We start from the raw sequence: 22,658 nt of genomic DNA, 5'->3' as shown, positions 1-22,658 counted from the left end.
TTCGTTCACCAGCGGGCGCTCCTTGTAGATGCAGTGTTTGAATCGTGTTTTTGATGGTGAAATGGATTCAACGCCATCAAAAACGTTTAGGACACCTAAAATTAAGAATTTTAACAACTTTTACTTGAATTTACAAAAGTCCCTGCGGATTTTTTCAAAATATGGCGAGGATTTCCATAACTTTCAGGGAAAAAAGCATAATTTTAGACTACCACTAAATTAATTGGTAACTTTGAGCTTTAACCTTGATATTATTTATTTTATCAATTATTTTAGTTGACCTTCACTTGTTACTTTTTTTAAAATTGGCCCAATTTAATTTTTTGGGATTTTAATCTTCTTTTTAAATTGAATATTCTAATCCATCCCACTTTTTAATAAATATTTTATTTTATTCAAATTAGCAGTTTCAAGTCACTATCTTTGTTTAATAGGGTGCCTAGATCTAATCCTCCATCTTGTAGAATTATCATTGCTTACTAACTTAAAAAGAACATGTTGCCTAGATCTAAGTCTCCATCTTGTAGAATTATCACTGGTTACTAACTTAAAAAGAACCAAGACTAGAGATAGAAATAAAAATTACTCATTGATCGCGTTAGCCAAAAATTTCACTTATGTGATTTCTAGAAAAGACTTTGCATAATTCATTGAAACCTTGTTTAAATTTAGATAAACTAATATTTTTGAATATTTTGTGGATCTAAATTTTATAATAATAAGAGAAAAAACATTAATAAGATAGTATCAAAAATCATTTAAAATTTTGAAAAATTATATAATAATTTAATGTTTATTTCTTTATAATTTTATCAAAAATTATTTATTAAACCACATAATATATAATAAAACATTTAAGTATTAATTTTATATTAAAACAATATTAAAAGAAACATTCTAAGATTATCATAAATTTACTTTAAAATATTCAAATAATTAATAATAAAATGCCTATGGATTTTGAGGTTTCCCCCTCTCCCCTACCCTATTTGGCATTTACATCGACAAGCTAGAAGGTTGTTTAGAGGAAGCAGGATGTGCTGGAATGATCTTAGCTGGGATAGTCATCATCCTTCTCTACGCTGACGATATTATTCTTCTCACAAGGTGCCCATCTGATCTTGATAAGCAACTTATACTTCTTAAGGATTTCTGTTCTACCATGGGTATTATTTTTAACATTGACAAAACAAAAGTTATGATTATCAAATCCAAGAAGGACGCTTACGCTAATTTTATGTATGAAAATAGTAACTTGGAGGAAGTGTCTTCCTACAAGTACCTAGGAATTGATATTTATCAAAATCTAAACTGGAACTATAGCATTGAGAAAAGGATTAATGAGGGATGGAAAGCTTATTTTGGTCTTGAAAAAAATTGTAAAACAACAAACCTCGTAATGTGGGATAGAAAGAAGTTCCTCTTTGAAACTTTAGTCACTCCGGTTATCTTATATGGATGTGAGGTTTGGGGTTGTAGCATCTTTAGAGAATCCTGGAGAAAGACTGAGCAAATCTAGAAGCGTTTTATAATGTATCACTTCAAAATTAGAAGCAACACACCCTATCATATTCTCCTTATAAAAGTGGGTCTTTCCCCTATTGAGAGCCTAGCTACGACTAGGTTTCTGTTGTACAAGCACAAACTCAATAACATAGGAGGCCATAGACTTCCTACGTTAACTTTACATTCCAGCCAAAACCACCTAAGGCTCAAACGAGGTTGGTATAAAGACACTAGGGCCTAGTTAAAGCATTGGGAGATCAACGAGAATGTTGCATTGCAAAATATTAATAACATTAAAAATATTGTTACTTCTAAGTTCAAAGAAAAAATGTGGTGTGATAAAGATTTAGTAGCTAAAAGAAAATTAAGATATTATAAGGAGGTCATCAACCCAACACTAGAATATCAAAAGTATCTCTCTGTTTTAACGAGCTAAAAGAAGAAAATTTATATAGCCAAGATTAGAACGAACTCTCATGAGCTCCATAGTGAAACAAGTCGTTGGGCAGTTCCTAAAACACCATGGATGGAAAGGTTCTGCCATCTCTGTGAGAATACGAACATCGAGGATGAAAATCACTTCCTCTTAGAGTGCCCCATGTACAACCACATTAGATCTCAGTTTCAAAATCCTTTTTGTAATATTGACCTTCCTAGCCTTTTACGTTGTCAAAATTATAGTGAGCTCAGGAGGCTTCTCTCCAAGCTTTTTGAGCATAGGAATAAAATCTTAAATCAAGCTAAATAATTTGTTTCTTTATGTCCGAAAGACCAAAATTCAATTGAAAATAAAACCATTTTTATTTTCAATTATTTAGTTTTGAATAAACTATTTCTTCTGAAAAAAATTAATTGAGAATTATGTAACTTCCAATTTCATTATTTTAATTTATATATCTAAATTTCATTGTTTTATTTTTATATATTATTGAACTTATTTTAAATAATATTAATATCAATAATTATTTTAAATAACATTAATAACAATAATTAAATTATATATATAATGATTTTTTTAAATTGAAGTCAAGTTTTTAATTGAAATATTCGGATATTCAGACAAACATAAAATAGTAGTTTTAAAATATTTGGAATATTATGAAAAAAATAATATTTATGAAATGAAAAGACTAATATAAATAAATTAAATTTTGTATATATATATATATATATATATATATTTCCAAAATTAATTTTAATTAGAAAAATAAAAAGATTAAATTAATATTAAAAAACTAATTTGAAACTAAAAATATCATTATTTAGATTTCTAATTAATTAAATATTGATATAGCATTGTATTAATTTATTTTATTATAATTTATTTGTAAAACAAGTTTTTATTTTTATTAAAAGAAATTGTTTTAAATTATTATTTTATTCTATTTTAAATATTTTAGTTTATTTTGTATATTAAATATTGTTTGGGGATGGAGAATGTCTTAAAATTGTTTTTGTTTGGGTAAGAGTTTGTATGTCTCAAACTTAAGGAAATAGGGTAACAACCCAAGACCCATAGGCATTTGGTTAGAGTGAAAGCCTACACCAATACACCTCTTTAATGGGTAATTCCAAGTGGTGTGGTTTTCCTTGAAGAAGGGTGATGAGTGAACTTGTATTCATAGATAACAACCAATGATGGATGACCTCACTGCTATTTTGACATGTGAGTTATAACTGGCTTTCCACTGTGTGTTACTGATGAAAGTAGAAATTCCACTAAGGCAATATCCCTTTCATTTCCAAAATATCGATCATGGACTTGTGGGTTATGGGCCCGTGTTCCTATCGGAAGCGTTAATTAGCACTTTTGCCTTAAAAAATAGGACAACAACAGTCAGCACAAATACACAGAAACACATGGAAACCCGACCATGAACGCCTAAGGCCGGATCTCAAATAGAATAAACCTGCATCTATAAACTTCTTGGGTTTGCTCTTTCCCAAGCTTTTCCGCTGTTCTTCAATCTCCGCCCTTGATCAGCTTCACGATCCAATGGTCGACACTTCATCGCATTCTCGGCTCATCGCACATTGCAATTTTTGCAATTCACCAGCACTTGTTTCCTGCGAAATGCAAGAGTTAACCTCCACCGTTTGATCAACCCTTTGATATGACGGCCCATAGTCCATTGCAACATCACAAATCTATGTTTATCGCAAACCCAAGCTCTTTCACCAAATGCGATTTTTTATTAAATCTCCACCGTCGATCTGGTTCTTGATCCGAAAGTTGATGTCTTCCCCCAATCAACAAACGAACTCGATGCTTTATAACTATTGGTTAAGATCCGCTTGATCCGACGGTCCACAGAGATATCGGGTGGATCACTTACGCGACGTTTAATTGCCCTCATGAAGCCGATGAGAATTATTAGTCCTCGATCTATAAATGTTCAGGTCTAGATTCTGGATTAACTTCCACGCCTATTCCAACCTGATATCTGTCTGTTCGTCCAACCAACGAACTGTCTGATCATCCCTAGATCTCTATTGGATTATATTCCAGTTCAAGCATCCATCAGGTCCATATTTTGAAAAACCATTTATAGCCATTAGGCCACCCGTTGAACAACGTTTTTGTTGCAAAACCGCTTTCAATGATCCAAAAACTCTTCTTTTGTACTTCTTCGCATATGATGGAATCTGCATCAACACCTAATTAACTCTGACATTTCTACTTGACACTTCACACAACAATTGACTTGTTTAACTTTGAAGTGCCATCGATCCTCACAGTGATCAATGGTCAATCAATAAACCTGTAACACAAAAACTAACTCAACAACGCATATATAGATAACATAACTTGAAAAGGCATAAGTACACAGATACACAAAATTTGCACACACACGCAGATTTATATTATACAGAACTTGATTACATTCTAAGGCATTTCTGCCTTAGTCACACTTTCCCCTCTCAACTACATTGAATCCACACCTTGTTTACACAAATCTCTATCTGTTGCTCTATATATCTCACCTTCTTACACAGACTCTCTTATATAAGAAGTTATAAAAGGGAGGGATTGTTTACGATCCATGAATTTCTCCCATAATCTCTCAACAAACTCTAAATATCTCTATACACATACATGGCAGGTTAAATTAAATTAAATAAGTCTTCTAGAGACTTTATCCATTCCATCATTTTAACCCTGTTTTAACACAATTTTCCTCCTAGTTTGCATGTTTGTCTACATCTCCTCCTTCTCAGCTTTGGATTCCTCTTTTAATGAAGAGTGCTCGGATTCTCCCGCATCAGACTCCTGAGGCACAAAAATTTATGACCTCCTGGTCATATGCTTCTCCTTAATCCCATAGCAATTCTACCCACTTCCTTAGTGAAACTACCTTTTCATGATCTTCTGTGAGTTGTAACCAAACCTCTGTAGTAACAGTCTTCTTTGCTACATGATACCTCACCAAGCTTTCTCCTTTGAGCCTAGTCTTTTGGCATCCTTCTGGTTCTCTATTCGCCTTTTGGTTCGGGACCGACTTTTGGATTAACTTCTGCGCCTATTCCAACCTGATATCTGTTTGATCGTCCAACCAGTGAACAGTCCGATCATCCCCAGATCTCAATTGGATTATATTCCAGTTCAAGCATCCATCGGGTCCATCTTTTGAAAAACCATTTACAACCCTTAAGTTACCCAATGAATCGCTTTCCTATTGCAAAACTGCTTTCAATGATCTAATGACTCTTCTTCTGCACTTCTTCACATATGATGGAATCTGCATCAACACTTAATTAACTTTTCCATTTCTACTTGACACTTCACACAACAATTGACTTGTTTAGCTTTGAAGTGCCATCGATCCTCACAATGATCGATGGTCGATCAATAAACCAGTAACACAGAAATTAACTCAACAACACATATATACACAACATAACTTGAAAAGGCATAAGTACACAGATACACGAAATTATCACACACGTAGATTTATATTATACATAACTTAATTACATTCTAAGGCATTTCAGCCTTAGTCACACTTTCCCCTCTTGACTACATTGAATCCACACTTTGTTTACACAAATCTCTATCTGTCGCTCTATATATCTCACCTCCCTACAGAGACTCTATTATATAAGAAGTTTTAAAAGGGATGGATTGTGTACGATCCATGAATTTCTCCCACAATCGCTCAAAAACTCTAAATATCTCTATATGCATACATGTCATGTTAAATTACATTAAATAAGTCTTCTAGAGACTTTATCCATTCCATCATTTTAACCCTGTTTTAATAGAATTTGCCTCCTAGTTTTCACATTTGTCCACGTCTCCTCCTTCTCAGCTTTGGATTCCTCTTTTAATGAATAGTGCTCGGATGATCCTGCATCAGTTACATAGATATTTCTACTTTTTTAGATATATATTTGAGTCAATTTTACTTTATATTTGGTGAGAATTTGTTGGAACCATAAATACAAACTATATAATTTACAAAATATTATTATATGAAGAGTTTTTCACAAAAATAAAAACATGTGTGTATTAAAAACACACTTTAATCAATTAAATATCATAGTTTAATAAAAAATTATGTTAACTCTCCCAACAAATTTAAAATTAATAATTTACACTTTTATTTTTTAACATTTTATTTTAAATTATTAATATTATAAATAATAAATCTCAAAAATATCATAGAAACTCCCTCCAATCCTGATAATAAGATATTCATATCAAGCATACCTAAAAAGAAAAAGATTAGCAATGTAGCTAACCAATCTCATCTCTAACCGCCTCTAACTATATTTTGGTGTAATGTTTAAATAGATATTTGCTTTTGACACCTAAAATTAATACAATGATAGTGTGGCATGCACACATATTAATTAAAAAATTAAAAATTTTCCATCTCCATATATGTAACATTTACTTTGTCGACATTAGCAACATCCGACTCGTCTCTAATTGCAATTAACTATATTTTAATGTAATGTTTAAATAGATATTTTCTTTTGACATCCGAAATTAATATTATATTTTTAGTGTAATGTTTAAATAGATATTTGTTTTTTTACTTTGTAATGTTTAAATGGATACTTATTTTTGACACTTGAAATCAATATGATGACGGTGTGGTATATACATATTAATTAAAAAAATAAAAAAATTTCTATTCACGTATATGTACTATTTTTTTTCTCTACACTAGCAACATCCATATACAAAGGGTAAAATGTGTCAATTTTATAAGATAATATTATTCTTTTGGTAGTCTCCACAATAACCTTCATCTTGGTTACTATTGCTTGATGCACAATCTGTACATCTGTATTTCTTTTAAAAGTGATTAAATTATCAAACTTAAACTCTTGCAAAGTATGAGTAATGAGCATTTTATGAGAGGATACTACCCAACGAAAGGAAGATATCGAGTTCTACCTACCCAAAGGAAGAGATATTCCTATTTCAAGATGTGTGAAATGATCCCTCCAACCCTTTGAATTTTGTCAGAACCAACCAATCCAAAATGGGTTCCTTATGCTCAATCAATCGCCCTATGATTAAACTACTAGATTTCTCATCAAACCACAAGTGCAAATTTCCATCTACAAACCAAATATTCAGAATATTGGTCACACCGAAACCAAATGGGTGCTCTTTTCCATCCAACAATTTACTCAAAAAGAGTGTAACCTTAATTTCATAACTAGCCAAATCAAATGACACAATACTAATATCAAGGCACCAAAAAAACAGATTTATCCCTCATGTGTAAACCACATAAAAAGGCCACACAACACCTACAACAACCCCTTCATTGAAAACCATTACCTCTTCAAAAGACCCATTACTAGGTGTGATACTCAATTTTTTTGCCTCAATATACACATTGGGGGATTGGAGCACCTAGACTCATTAGTGGAATGAAAGAAACGAAAAGCTCCAAAAGTGCCTTGTAAGCTTTAGGTGGTATTTTCAATGACCTTGAATGCATATGAGATGAGTTTATTTGAAACCAGACAATGAAATAGGCAGATGCCAAAGTGCATGATAACTGACAATGTGTCGAGCAGTGGCAGATTAAGGCTTCAGAGATTAAGCCACGTTGCATGATAATTGACGACGTTTCCAATAATGACACTATGAACTTTCAAAAGTATTTGCTTGCCAATTTCGAATGTTTAATATGGATTCATAAATTCTTTGTAAAAATATAAAGTACAACTATGCCACAGGGGGGGTTCACTAGGGGAGAAATACCATACTTGGGGGATATATATTGAGAAAAAAATGGCGCAATGTTCTGAGCATATAATAGGGGGTAAAGGGTTTTAAAAAACTTAAAGTATAAAAAATGGAGCTTAATGTTAATGAACAAATATAAAGGGGTATAAAAAATACTAATGAAAAAATGGAAACCTACAATATCTAGTGAAAGTAGGGGATTTTTAAATTGGGAATGTGTATTGGGTTCATATTGGTAGGGGGTTAAATAATGTGAATTTTAGAGGTATTTTCCAATATATAGTCAAATTAAGAGTATTGTCTAGTATGCCACAAACGCACGTGATATGTTAGAGTTTCATTGAGTGAAGCCCCCATGAACTATGTTGACATTTTCTCCTGAATATGGATTCATTGGTAGACTGTTTAGTCTCAATTTTTTACATACGTTAGACTCTCATGATGATACTTGTGGTGAGTTGAACTCTTTCCATAGTAGACCTTCGTAAACATCAAGAGGTATCCACTTCATCAATAGTTCAAGTAATCACATACAAGGCAAGTCAGTCTAGAACACATGACCATCCAATGATATTTTTCGAGGTAAGAAAACCCATTAAGCTTCTGAAGGAGAAGCTTTTCTTTGTCCAAGTATTACGCCATTATTTTGGGTTTAAATATGGTGAGGCTCCATTGTTAGTACAGTTTAGCTCACCCCCAAAATGTCAGAAGAATTGGAGGAAAGTGGTGATGAAGTGCAAGGCAATATGTAGGGAGAGCCATTTGGAAGACAATTTTAGGGTATGAGCATGACCACAAGGATGCGAATCTTCATAAGATTTATACCACCAAAGGGTTCCCTATAAAGGAGAGAATGAAGAAAATAAGGGCAAGGGGTCTTAAGAATTACATAGGAGATGAGTCCAGGTTCCACGTTAAGAAGAGTTGGTTGTTCTACATAAAAATTGTGGACGAGGACAGATTGCTCGATGGGTTGAAACCTACAAAACCCCTACAAAGTGATTCTAATTATCAGAGTGACAACTTGCTTGCTTCTCTTCTTCCGATGACTGGGACATCGCTTATTAAACATTTACTGATTTTATTTTATTTGTTTCCTAATCATAGGATTTTTATGCAAGAATGTATAGAGAGATGTTACGGTTTGGATTTGGGGGATTTCATATTTTGTCGTGGAATCAAGTAGAAATTTTGTTTCAAGTGTCTTAGTTTAGGAATATGTATTTTCTATGCAATTTTCTTAGAGAGTTGGTTATGAAATTAAGATACTTCTATTTTCTTTGGTTTAAAAATGTGTATGGTGAGGCATTTTGATCGAATTGCATATGGGTAGTTGAGTGGAGTGGAGATCCTTTGAAACAATAGAGTTGACTGCCATAGGAATTGAATGTATTGTTCTCAAGGATATTATTGGGTATTCTTCATTGTTACCTAAGCCTTAGACCCTTGAAATTAAACTTAATAACCTAGTTGGTACGAATTACACTCAGGTTTATCATGTGAATATAACATTTCATATTTATGGAGGTAGTGACAAATATGGATTTGATAACCAAGGGTTTGTAGATGTCATTCCACCTATTTCACTACCTAGTTTTAAGATTGACATGGATATGTTATGTGTGTTATACATCTATTAAGTAGGTAGATGGAGGATTGAGTGCGATGGATTTTGGATTTTGATGTTTTGTAATCCAATGTTTCTGTTATATATGGATGCAGAATGAGAAGGTTACTGCAAATAACCCTACATACAAAGAAATAACTTGTGAGAAGAAGGATATCAAACAAGCTAAAGCAAAGATGAGAGAAAACATTGCCAGGGCTGAACATAGAGCTGAAAAAGAAGAGGCAAAGCAAACTATTCACATTCATACAAACCACCATGGTGTAATCATTATTGGTGGTGGTATTGTTCATTGGTCTAAGCGATTACCTATCACAATCTAAAAGGCAACAAAAAATAGGATTGAATGTAAATATCATGACGCATGAAGCCCAACTTGTCTATTAGTGGTGGTACTATGTGTGTATATTGTTAAAGGTTGTGGAGTCAATTTACCCTCCAAGCCACCAATTTACTCTCCATGACCCTCCAAGTTGTAGGCATAGATTCAATGTCCTCACTGTAATTTCTTCTTCATAGTAGGATAAACCCATCTATGAATAGGGGGAAGAAGGATTTGCATTACTTTCTAATGTGGAAGACGATGAGACGAGTTGGATAAGCCATCCCAAAATGTCTACAGAGGGATTTGATCATGGAACCTTTTTGTGGATGTGGCATTGTGTGTTACAGAGAGGAAAGCCCAAATAAAAAATTCTTGAAAACTAGCTGAAGCAATTCGTATGAAGGGGGAAAAAAGGTATGAGGTTCCCTTGTCACTATTGGAATTGTCATCCTCAATGCTTCACGCTTCCACATGTCAGATTTTGATTTCTGGAAGGAGGATGAAATGGATGCATCTTCTTGGTTGGAGTGAACAATGCCTGCTCACCCCAAGCTTGCAAAGAAACATCATAATTAGATGTAAAGTTTATTTTTTGTAATGGCCCACCTTCAATTACAAACATAATGAGAATATTAGCATACATATGGGGCATTCATATGATAGCTACATATGCATGACCTGCATGTATTGCAATAGTATATATACTGACTAATATGGAAAAATATCTAAACTTAAGTTAATAAATGAATCATCAAAGTAAATTCTAACTTATCAAAATATAATGAAAATATATTAAGTTAGGTATTTAGTAGGTATATCACCCTTACATACACAAATGATAAATCCTTAATCAAAGGAAAATATAAATTATGTTACAATTATTTAAATAAACAAAATAATAAAACAATTTAATTAAAACTATAAATTAAATTAAATTAGTTTAATATTTGAATAAAGTTAATATTAATAAAAATAATGAAAAAACTACTTATATAAAATCTATCCTCTAAAAATATGAACCGACCCAATTAAAAATTATAAAAAGGAGAATCCTAAATCAAATATGGATAAAAATATTTGATCAAATCTATAGCATGCAGGGCTCCACGTAACAAAGAGGAAGAAAAGCGACAGACTAGGGAAATAAAAATAAGGGAGTACTAATGAGTCGGGGGGAATTTTTTGACTGAGGAAATGAAGTGCAGGAAAGAGGAAATAGCTAAGAAAGCTACAGATTGAGAGAAGCCTCAATTATTATTGAGTTTTTGGGGATGGGGGTGGAGTACCACATTTGTGAAGTACTCTGAGATTGGTTACTAAAGTCATGCCTAGTTTGGCTACGAGGTTTTGGTCATTTTGATAATGAAAGCGAGAACAACAGCCACCAAAAACATTGTCAGATTGAAGTTCGACAACACTCCAAAGAAAATTTACAAATAAATATTTTTTGATGATTTGTCAAATTTCAAATAATATCCACTTGTCTCATAAATTTAAAAGTTCAATTCTGTAAGAATGATAAAATAGAACTTTATTGTTGTTATGGACTTTACATATTTTTATTATATATAAATTTTATGTGATATATATATATATATATAATTTAAATGTATTAAGATATTTTAAAGAATTAAATTTATTTATTTAAAAACATAATTTAAAAACAATTACAATTTGAATCAAAATTATATTATTATTATTATATTTAAACCTAAAAACAAAAAAACTTCAGTCTATATTTATATAATATTGAGTATGAAAAGATATTTATAAGTTTGAAAGTACACACATATGGTGGAACAATGTGACTTCTCTCCCATGGAACTTATAAAATTTGAAAACATTAATTATTATAAAATTTGAAAAGATATAATAAAATGAAATTGTAAATATAAATTAATGGGTTAAAATATTTTTTATTAATATTTTTAGAATTTTTAGAATTTAGGTTTTTGTGATCTATAATGAATTAAGAAAACTTTTTCAATAGAAATTATTTTAATTCTTATCATTTCTCAACTCAAAAGTTTGGTGTTCTCAACACCTTAGCGACAAAATCTTTGAGAATTTATGATGACAACCACCTCAATTAATAGAAAACATCTCCTAAGTGTTTTTTTCAATAATGAGTATAGTAGACACCAATGTACTAAGGCTTTCCTCGGAGTTGAAGAAGGTCCTAGTGCTAAGAAAGATACCAAGGATCGATTTTTTGGTGTTCATCTTCCTTTTATCCAAGGGACTGTTATCACCGAAGAAACTCTCCTAGGTTGTATATCAGAGATGCTTAGGAACATTACAAACTCAACAAAAAGTTGGATTAATGGTGGATGAATGAAATAAATGCTGCATATTCAAGCCAGATAACCACTTCTACTATGCTTAACCCCAGATATGGGTGAACACCCCCAAAATACAAGGCTTTAGACCACCAATTACTCATAGTTTAAAGAAAATGTGATGATGGAGAAGACTGACCACACCAGCAAATGCACAGGACCCTGTGATGGCCAGCTGCAACCAGTTAAAAGGTCTGTAAATTTGTTTTCTAATACACAGATAGGATGGCAGCTCTCTGGCATTAAAATAATAGAAACCTGCATACAAATTCAATAATACATGCTAAATCCTAACACAAAGGTGGGATGACAGCCCCTTTAATGCTAAATATTAACAACACATGAATAAATGCATAACAGGCATAGCCTGGAACAAGAAGAAGAAGTGGACAGTGAGAAATTAACAACAAAAGAAGCCTGCATTAGCTGAAAATGAAGACCAGACGGTGTAGGTATCACAGTAGTTACAGTCTCCAGAAGTTGAACCTTACAACAAAATAACACTCATGAACCTATTACATTCTATTTCTTGGTATATATTGAGGTTGGTTTAAAAACAGTCTGCTGAACTATGCGTGGAGGAGTCAATAAATGACCACCAATCACATTTACAATCTGAAATGGGACTCTGCTACATTCTGAGAGCTTTAATGAACAAAATCAACCCTTCTGGATATTCTGTTGTCCTTCTCTGCTTAGATGGAATGCTGACCGAATGAATCCCATAACTGATAAATGTTTTAATTTCTCGAGGCAGTCCTTTTTGTCCTTCAGCCATCCTGTCTTTAATTGCAGTTGTTGAAGCCTTAACTGTGCAGAGAGCAGGGAAATCATCCCCTTCATCCTTTGGGTGAATAACATAGGTCACGGGTGAGAATAGAATGGTGGAAGCGGACTTGAATAGGAGGAATGAATCTCAGTCGTCGGATCATACAAACCAATGGCGGAGATTAGACTATGGAGGCTATTGGGAGGTGGACGATTGGGGTGAATGAGGGCCATCGGATCACCGTTGGGTAGATTCGACGGTCATCACACGTGAAAGTTGCATGGATGATAACGGCCAGGGGGACAGTGGTATAGCGGGCGGGTGGTTTCCCCCCACCGCCTTTGGGCTGCGTGTGGTTTCCGTAATGCGAGGCGTGATCCAATAGAAATATGACATGTGGTAGGTGGGAAACCACTTCCTTGCGAGTTAACAGATGATCGGTTTACAGGGAGAAGGCTTGTGAATGGCATTGGATTATCAAGCGGAGGATCGGATGGCTAATAACTAACGCACATGTTCGTTTAATGGTGTGATAGGTAAAGCGACAACGCGGTTAAAATTCTTTATTATATGCGCGCGGTTATAATATCATATATTATGCACGTGGGTTAAGCGAATAAAGGCTTTAACTGCACAAAGGTACCTACATGGGACTTTATGGTGTTTAAATAAAAAATGCGCAGGGATGGGGAAAAAGGGTTTATGCGGGGTTTTCAAAGGTTAATAACAATAATGAAGATAAGGGGAATAAAGATACTGACATGGAAGGAGAAAACAAGTTTTAAGAGGGTGAGAGAAAACTGAAGGAGGAAGGAAGAGAAAACCACTGCAGCTTTCTTTAACCATCAACAACACGGCCAAGCTGTCACTGACCCGGCAAAAAACCAAATTATGTAGAAGAGCTAACACTGGCTCCTTCTGGGGATGAGATCCTCCCTGTGAGGTCTCAAGAACCTGTAGACCAATGCCTTCATGCAAAATCAGTTTTCAACACTATGCCTAGTATCCTTTGGGCATGGAGTCAACTAAGCATACACTAAAAATTGGAAAAGAAACTGCTTACAATCATTAAAGCTTGAAAACTTAAACTTTTTAAAAAATTGTCCATCTGCTGGGCCATCAAAAATGCTGCCTGTCGTCCGGTTCATCATAGATCAGCAAAACAGGATTTATTTGATCCTCCACCTCAAACAGTTTAGGACATTTGAGCTTGACAGGCAGATATGGATCAAATTTCATTTCCCTTCTATGTGTTTTCCTCCTTGGATGTTCTTTATGTGAGCTTCTGTACACTTGCTGAATAACCACTACTGCTGTGTACATGCCTGTGTCTTCTTTGGCCTGCAAAATAAATATAAATGGTGCACCAGTATGTTCATGTGTAGGGGACATAGAAACATTATATGCTCCTGAATTTTTCTTTGAACAATCTTCATCTAAGGAGGATTCCCACAACTGTACACCCTCTTCCTCTGTCATCAAGCAAGCTACCTTTTCATTATGTGTGGAGGCCAGCTGAGCAGGTTTCAGACTATCAAGATTGAGATGATCAGTTTCAGCCTTGAGCATTAAATTTTGTTCTGCCTCAGTGTTCAAGTGGCAATCGTGAGGGATTCTCTTTTGAGCAGACAGAGAAACAAAAGATGATGGAGAGCTTTCCTCTCCCTTTTTAATCACTGGACTGGGGACAAAATTAGGCTGGAAAATTGGCAGATCTGCATAGCCATGCGAGGTTGAGCTAGCATCAAGCACAAATTCTTAGAGGATGAAGGGGCCTTCTACTGATTGCTGCTGCTGATAAGCTTGTTGTTCTGCAGGCAAAACAAACTGACAAGCAATGCCTCTTGATAATGCTTCTTCATATGCAGCTTTTGTTAAGAAGGGGGCACTACCCTTATCTCCTAAACCACGAACCTCCTCCTCTTCTTCAAACAACTGCTCTTTCATGACTAAATTTGACAAAGGGTCTTCACCCTTTGATCTTCATTTACATCTCTATTTCTTTGCAAAATCTGCAACTACTCCCTAGTTCCTCTATGTGGATTTGGCTTTGGAAGTGAAGAGTCACAAGGAACACCTACTTCTTCAGAAAACTACTCAGTCTTTATTTTGGAAAATTCAGAGGCCAAAAATTCAATCATCATAGCCAATTCATCTATCTCATGCTTTGAGGATGATGAGGATTCACCTCCGTGTCTTTTACTTTCAGTATTACCTTCAAGACTCTCTGTAGCAATGATGTTTTCTTCTACTTCAAAGGTTGCAGTTTGCATATCAACCAAAGAAGTGCATCTTCTTTCTCTTAACAATAGGTAGAACTGAGAATCGAAGGCACTAGCATAAGTAAGAATGGCAGAAGTAGGGGTGGGTCTTACTTCATCTGGCATTATGCTATACAAATGATTGAATCTGATGTTGAAATCCAACAACACCTCACCATATTCTCTCTGCAAGTTCCCAAATTCATCATGATAAAAGAGCAGGTCCTTATTATTTCCCCAGTGCTTCAGGAACAAATCATCTAGGGCCTCAATATCTACAATAGACCTAGGGGGTAAATTTCTGAACCATTTTCTAGCTTCCCCATCTAGGCTTTGAACAAAAACCCCCATCCAGACATCCTCTTCATTGATATCTAGGTTATCAGCATAACTGTAAAAGGATTCTAAATGATCTTTAGTTGTTACTCCTTTTGCACCAGTAAACTTTGGCATAAATTCTTGATAATCTCCAGTAGGCATGGAATTCAAAGGGACATGCAAGACCATGGGTCCATACCTAGCAGCAACTATTCATTCTATCTATGTAAGAGCTAGCTGACCTGCCATGACTGAGGTATACGAAAGGGATATAGGTGGACTTAGTGGAATGATTTAATAAAAAGAATGTCAACAACAAAGGAATATGATGGACAACATGGAAAACTTCTTTCTTTGAGCTAGATTCGAGAGGGAAACGAATAACAAGGAGCTGAATGAATCTCTGAAGGTGACATTCACTAACAGATATACATGGAAATTTTAAGGCTTACCTGATCCTGGTGCTCCTTACTGCGATATTTTCTTCTGCTGAACGATCTTCTTAGGATCAGACACTGGTTCAGCTGATGGTTTCTAAAGATATCTCCAAACATGCCTCACCAACAGTGCCAGAACTTCAATGTGGAGTCACCAAATGATGGTATTCCTCCAGTGGAGTCGCTAGATAGATTATTACAACCAAATTATGTGTTCAAACCTTGTCTATCATCAAATATTGAAACTGTGTCATTCTCCCAGGGAAGTTGGGCTTTGATTCTCCTCTCCCTGGCAATGGCGCCAATTAATGTTATCACCCCAAGAAACTCTCCTAGGATGTATATCAGAGATGATCAGGAACATTACAAACTCAACAAAAAGTTGGATAAATGGTGGATGAATGAAAGAAATGCTGCATATTCAAGCCAGATAACCACTTCTACAATGATTAACCCCAGACATGGGTGAACAACCCCAAACTACAAGGCTTTAGACCACCAATTACTCACAGTTTAAGAAAAATGTGATGATGGAGAAGACTGACCACACCAGTAGATGCATAGGACCCTGCAATGGCCCACTGCAACTAGTTAAAAGGTCTGTAAATCTGTTTTCTAATACACATATAGGATGACAGCTCTGTGGCATTAAAACAACAGAAACCTGCATACAAATTCAATAATACATGCTATATCCTAACACAGAGGTGGGATGACAGCCCCTCTAATGATAAATATTAATAGCACATGAATAAATGCATAACAGGCATAGCCTGGAACAAGAAGAAGAAGTGGACAGTGAGAAATTAACAACAAAAGAAGCTTGCATTAGCTGAAAATGAAGACGAGACGCTGCAGGTATCACAACAGTTACAGTCTCCAGAAGTTTAACCTTACAGCAAAATAACACTCATGAACCTATTACATTCTGTTTCTTGGTATATATTGAGGTTGGTTTACAAACAATCTGTTGAATAATGCATGGAGGAGTCAATAAATGACCACCAACCAAATTTACAATCTGAAATGGGCCTCTGTTGTAGTCTGAGAGCTTTAATGAACAAAATCGACCCTTCTGGATATTCTGATGTCCTTCTCTACTAAGATGGAATGCTGACCGAATGAATCCCATAACTGATAAATGTTTTAACTACTCGAGGCAGTCCTTTTTGTCCTTCGGCCATAATGTCTTTAATTACAGTTGTTGAAGCCTTAACTGTGCAGAGAGCAGGTAAATCATCTTGTTAGGCCCCTATACTACTAGTGTAACCCCTTATTGTTATTAGTAAAACCCACTTATTATATTGATGTACCCATGTAGTGCCCATATTGTTACTAATGTGCCCCATAGAAGCCCACTATTGTTATTATTGTGCCCTTACATTATTATTGTTATGCCGGCTCTGATTATGTTATGACCCCTTAGACTCCTATATATAGAAAGGAGGTCTTTTCATTTCTATCATGCAAGAATTGTTCATTTATGTAATGTAAAGGAGGTTGCCCCCTCGAAGAGGCTAAATTCTAAGGCGTTGATCTACCTTTTCTATCTTTTCTTGAGCTGGTTTCATAACATTTGGTATTAAAGCTTTGGATTCTAGGGTTTCACTGCTCCAAACAGGTCATCGTGGAATTTTCGCTATAACTTCTTTTTCTGTGACGTTTCAGAAGTCGCAAGAGAAATCCATTTGAGAAGAAATCGCGTTGAACCTTGGGTCCGAATTTCAAAGATTTTAGCGCGATATTTGCGTAGATATGATCTGAGGAAGTTGGTCTTTTTGCAGACTCCTGAATTACATTCCAAACAGGTGACCTCTGGAAAATAGTCATAACTTTCTCTCTGAGCATTGGATTGAAATTTCGTAAGAAGGTACAGAAAGCGGACGGACTGTAGTTTCCTGCATATCTTTTTCAGAGCCAAAGGTCGAAAAATTGACATGTGGCACTTCATACAAGTTCGCTCTTCTGGAAAGGTCTATAATCAGGTCATCTTGGGAGATTGTGCATAACTCTTTTTTGGAGAATCCAATTTGGATCAGCTTGGTGGCATTGGAAAGAGGACACAGAGGGTTACTACAAGTAGCAATTTCAGAACTTAAATATCCACAAGTACAGAGATACAGTTGTTTCAAGATCAAGGTCCTAAAATCAAGAAAAAGCAAGATGAGGAAGTTTGATGGCAAGGATCCGATAAATTGGATACTTCAGATGGATCAATATTTTGATCTACATGGTGTACCACTGTTACAAAAGGTATGTATTGCATCTTCATATTTAGAACCGGATCAATTTTTATGGTATAAAGGGCTTTGTTCTCGTAAAAAACTTGTTACGTGGTCAATTCTCATGGAGGAAATGATAGCACATTATGAGGATACAAAGAGCAACACCTTCTTTAGAGCAACACCACAACAATTGGAAAGAGTAAAAGGGCTTTGTGACATATTTGAAAGTAAAATTATGGCAACAAGGAAGTCTACCCCTCACAACTTTAAAGATGGACGTGTTGTTTCTCCTAGCCTTCCTCAACCTACAAGGGTTACACCACAACAATTGGAAGAAAAAGGAGAAAAAAGGGCTTTGTTACAATTGTGATAGCAAATGCACTAAAGGTCATAAGTGTGCTGAGAAGAAATTATTTTATGTAGAGTATGAAGAGGAGGAAGAAAAGGATCGAGAAACATCAAAAGAAGAGGATATATGCTAGGACCCGACCCCAGAGAAAGAAGAAATGATTCAAAACATATCTTGTAAACTATTGGCAAGAATGACCACTCCTCAAACTCTCAAGATAGAAGGACATATAAAGAAGAAAAAGGTGCAAGAAGTGAGAGATCACATCAAGAAAGAAGAAATGAATCCAACCATATCTTGTAATTCACTGGTCAGAATTACCACTCCTCAAACTATCAAGATAGAAGGACATATCAAGAAGAAAAATGTTCAGGAAGTGAAAGATCACATCGAGCGTCAAGAAATGAATCCGACCATATCTTGTAAAGGATTGGAAGAAATTACCACTCCTCAAACCCTAAAGATAGAAGGACATATCAAGAAGAAAAAGTTTCAAGCAGTGAAAGATCACATCGAGCATCAACAACAAGTTCTCCAACTTTTAAGGATAACGCCACTTCGGTGCAAAATCAAATGAAACAACAGGTAAATCAACATCATAGTGAAAAATGTTTTGATGTAGGCGATTGGGTATTTTTACTGCTACATCTTAAGCAAGCTATTTATAAGAAGGAAATGTTGGCAATACTACATGCACTTAAAAAATGGCGACCTTACCAAATGGGAAGACTCTTCAAGGATGAGGATGTGGAAGCATTGTTTTGTGCTATTTCTATTATCCAACCAGATTGGATAAACGAAGCAAGGGATGAATGGAAGAAGGACAAAGAAGTATGACCACTTATTCAAAAGTTGCAAAATATCCCAATTCAAACAATATTGCCAGATATTGAAAAGGAAGGAAAAATCATATTGGAACCTGGCACAGTCACAGAAACAAGAACCCGACAGCTACGAAATCGATCAATTTCAGAGTATCTCATCAAGTGGAAGAACTTACCCGCTGAAGATTCCACATGGGAGGACAAGAATTTTATACAGAAGCATCAAGAACTACTGAAGCGTTGAGGACAATTCTTTTTGAAGGAGAGGGGCATGTTAGGCCCCTATACTACTAGTGTAACCCCTTATTGTTATTAGTAAAACCCACTTATTATATTGATGTACCCATGTAGTGCACATATTGTTACTAATGTGCCCCATAGAAGCCCACTATTGTTATTATTGTGCCCTTACATTATTATTGTTATGTCGGCTCTGATTATGTTATGACCCCTTAGACTCTTATATATAGAAAGGAGGTCTTTTCATTTGTATCATGCAAGAATTGTTCATTTATGTAATGTAAAGGAGGTTGCCCCCTCGAAGAGGCTAAATTCTAAGGCGTTGATCTATCTTTTCTTGAGCTGGTTTCATAACATATCCCCTTCATCCTTCGGGTGAATAACACAGGTCACGGGCGAGAACAGAATGGTGGAAGCGGACTTGAATTGGAGGAATGAATCTCAGCCGTCAGATTATACAAATAAATGGCAGAGATCAGACTATGGAGGCTATCAGGAGGTGGACGATGGGGGTGAATGAGGGCCGTCGGGTCACTGTTGGGTAGATCCGACGGTCATCGCACGCGAAAGTTGTGCGGATGATAACATCCAGGGGGAGAGTGGTATAGCGAGTGGGCGGTTTCCCCGCACCGCCTTTGGTTTGCGAGTGGTTTTCGTAACGAGGGGCGTGATCCAACAGAAATACGACATGTGGCAAGCGGGAAACTACTTCCCCACGGGTTAACAGACGATTAGTTTACGGGGAGAGGGCTTGCAAATGGCGTTGGATTATCAAGCGGAGGATCGGACGGCTGACGACTAACGCACATGTTCATTGAACGATGTGACAGGTAAAGTGACAGTGCGGTTAAAATTCTTTATTATGTGCGCGGTTATAATATCATATATTATGCGCGTGGGTTAAGCGAATAAAGGTTTTAACTGCACAAAGGGACCTACACAGGACTTTATGGTGTTTAAATAAAAAACACGTGGGGATGGGGAAAAAGGGTTTATGCAGGGTTTTAAAAGGCTAATAATAATAATGAAGATAGGGGGAATAAGGATACTGATAGGGAAGAAGAAAACGGGTTTTAATAGGGTGAGAGAAAACTGAAGGAGGAAGGAAGAGAAAACCACTGAGCTTTCTTTAACCATCAACAACACGACCAAGCTGTCACTGACCTGCCAAAAAACCAAATTATGTAGCAGAGCTAATAGGGACCACTGACAAGATTTCTCGGATGCTAAGGAAGCATAAGGTGGCTTCAACCTTTAGGCCTTTAAGTAACATTCGAAGCTCTCTTCTAGATATGTAAAATACCCAGTGGAACCCAAGAATATAAAGGGTGTTTACGTTATCCCATGCTCTAGTGGGAATCCCTACATTAGTGAGACTGGTCGCTCGATTAATCAAAGGATTCACGAGCATGCCACTGACATCAAGCATGGAAGGAATCACTCCTCTGCTTTGACAGAGCATGCAGATAAATTTAAGCATCACATCTACATTGAGGAGGCCAAGTTGTTACTATGGTTATCCGTTTCCATCATTGTAAATTGAGGGAGGCCCTAGAAATTGGAAAAGAACCCAATAATTTGACTAGAGACGATGGTTGGATTATTGGTAGAAGTTGGGTCCTTGTCCTATCCTCCTACTTTTTAGGTTTCTTTTTTGGATTTATTTTGTTGTTTATTTATCTATGTAGATATTGGTGTACTTTTTATAGTATTTGTTGTTGGTTTATTTTTCATTAGAGTTTATTTCTTGATATTTCGTGTTTTCTTAAGTATTTTATCATCTTATTTATTCTTAACTCTTTTTAGTATTTTTGTTATTTGTTTAATGGGTCTCAGCCCCGTATTTTATTGTTGACCCTGTTTTATTTATTGATTACTTTTCTTTGATATATATATATATATATATATATATATATATATATATATATATATATATATATATATATATATATATATATATATATATATATATATATATGCATATGCATATGAATATGCATATACATATACATATACATATTTCTTTTGACTTGTGTATATTTTTGTTTTATTCTATTATTTTCCCTTAATTATTTTTATTGATTAAATGATCTTGTCTCAATTAGGGCGTTGACACCTTTTTATATTTTTTGACTTTCCTCCTTGTTTGGAGTTTGACTTCTTCTTAGATTCTTCTTCTTCTTTTTTTCGAGTAATAGCATTTTTTTAAAATATTTGATTTTAATAAATTAATTTGAATATTATTTTTCAAAAACTAGTCGTTTAATATAGCAATTACTTATTAATATTTGTTTTTAATAAATTAATATCATAATTTAAATATTATTGTTCAAATATAGTTGTTACCTGAAATTATGGTCTCTACATTGCTCTCTATTTAATCCTTTTCCATGGTCTACCTCTTCATCTGGTCCTGATTATACACCACACTTGTTGGTTCAAAATGCATCAGCCAAAAATTTCTCTTATGTGATTTCTACTGAAAGACTTTTCTTAATTTTTAGATTTTTTAGAAAAATCAAAAGATATAATAAAATTAAATATAATTTGACAGGTAAGTGGTTTGTATTCCCTAAAACTGTTTCTGTTTGGCTAATAGCTTGTTTTTCTCAGAAGTAAGGAAATAGGGTAACGAGCCAAGACCCAGAGACATCTGACAAGGAGTGAAACACTGTGCCCTTAAGGACCACTATTGGGTTATTCCAGGTGGTGTAATTTTCCTTGATTAAAAGTGATGAGTCAACTTACATTCCCCATTAACAATGAGAAATAATTGATCACTAAGTTATAATAGATTTTTTAACGAATAGAAAAAATAATATGTTATAAATCATTTTTTCTTTATTTGTTTTTTTCTAAAATTTATATTTTTCTTTTGAAATCTTAAGAACAAATATTGAAAATTTCGACAACATTAAATTTATTAAATATTTAATTTTAAAATTAAGAGAATTCTTCGGCTAAAATCACATGATAGAATATCTGCTTAGGCGTTTCGAACCAACCAGTGTGGTTCATCATCAGGACAAGTTGAAGGATCAGATCCACAATGCGTGTTAAATAGTCAGAGCAGAACTTCCAACATCTATAATTATTGACTAGGTAACGGCTAAATGACTAACTAAGGACTATATTAGACGAGGAAATGGCTAGTTGGACCGGACATAGGGAAAAGGGGCAAAACCAAATAGTAAATTAAGCTGAGGTTTTTATTAAATTAAAAG

This window comes from Pinus tabuliformis, chromosome 6, assembly GCF_031772625.1.
Source record: "Pinus tabuliformis cultivar Carrire ecotype Pingquan chromosome 6, CPIR1, whole genome shotgun sequence".
Lineage (NCBI taxonomy): Eukaryota > Viridiplantae > Streptophyta > Pinopsida > Pinales > Pinaceae > Pinus > Pinus tabuliformis.
Note: the sequence above shows the minus strand (reverse complement) of the source record.